Genomic DNA, 1,337 nt, shown 5'->3' with positions numbered 1-1,337 from the left:
ATTTTTTTTTGTTTATCTTATTAATTTAATTTTTAGTTAATTTCTTTCACGTATTTATTTTTGTGTATTTTTATAGAAAGGTTGTAATAGCGCAATAAGGTTAGTATCGTAATTTCTCCCTCTTCTTTATTTTTATTTGTTTTGTTCCCATCTTTATTTTTTGTTTTGTTTGCATCTTTATTTTTATTTTATTTATTTTGCATGCATGGTCGTAGGTCATTATTACCTAATCTTGAACCTATAGACCTTGAATTAGAAAAAACACTTCGCACACACAAACACGTTAAAAATAAAATGGATTTACAAGCACCACAGGAGAGGCCATTTAAGGACTATTTTAGTCCCTTAGCTAATTTGAGCACGTCATGCATAAGTACCCAAATGTAGCTGCTAGGAGTTTTGAATTAAAACCTAGTGTGTTAAATTGTCTCCCTACATTTTATGGCCTAGAAAATGAGGATCCATATAATCATTTGAATGATTTTCATGCCATTTGTCAAACATTCAAATATGAGAATTTTTCAGATGATGATGTTAAACTTAGACTATTCCCATTTTCTTTAAAAGATAGAGCTCGTTCATGGCTTAATACATTGCCTGCTAATAGCATTGCATCATGGGAACAAATGGTTACAAAATTTTTAAATAAATATTTCCCAGTGCATAAAACCAATGCTATTCGCAGGGAAATCTCGGAGTTTACCCAGAAAGATGACGAGCAATTTTTCGAAACATGGGAGCGATTCAATGGGCTACTCTTGAAGTGTCCACATCATGGGTACGAGAAATGGCACCAATGCCAATACTTTTTGGAAGGATTATTGCCGAATGTGCAAGAATGGCTAATGGCAACGAGTGGAGGAGAGCTAATGTCAAAAAGTGCATCAGAGATTTGGGAATTCTTCCAGCGACAAGCAGATAATTCCCAACAACGGAGTCGATCGCTCAGGACTACTAGAAGAATTAAAGGAGTGAATGAGGTTCAAATTGGCGAATCAAGTTCAGAAATTAAAGAAGTCAAAGCGATAATTGAAGGTCTCTCTCGACAAATAGCATCATTATCGACTGCTAAATCAACAAAGCCACATGACCATGACTCATACTCAGATCAAGCCAATGCCATAGGTGTAATGAGAAAGCCATCAAATTACAACCCATACTCCAACACATATAACCCTGGATGGAGAGACCACCCCAATTTTTCATGGTCTCAAGGATTCCAACAGAATGGACCAATAGCTCCAGCTCCACCAATTCCACAAAATCCTCAAGCCTCTCAGCCACCATTTAGACCATACAATCAGAACCAGAACCACTCTCAACCTAGACCATGGGAG

At 36.4% G+C, this 1,337-nt stretch overlaps 1 non-coding gene across 1 annotated transcript; it reads right to left on the bottom strand.

Moving 5' to 3' along the window:
* Positions 1-677: 677 nt before the first annotated feature.
* On the bottom strand, positions 678-781 carry LOC112101610. The gene has a single exon (XR_002907635.1). It is a non-coding gene; the product is annotated as a small nucleolar RNA R71 (small nucleolar RNA).
* Positions 782-1,337: the final 556 nt, after the last annotated feature.

Source organism: Citrus clementina, unplaced genomic scaffold (assembly GCF_000493195.1).
Source record: "Citrus clementina cultivar Clemenules unplaced genomic scaffold, Citrus_clementina_v1.0 scaffold_9, whole genome shotgun sequence".
NCBI lineage: Eukaryota > Viridiplantae > Streptophyta > Magnoliopsida > Sapindales > Rutaceae > Citrus > Citrus x clementina.
Note: the sequence above shows the minus strand (reverse complement) of the source record. Positions and strands in the feature narration are given on the sequence as shown.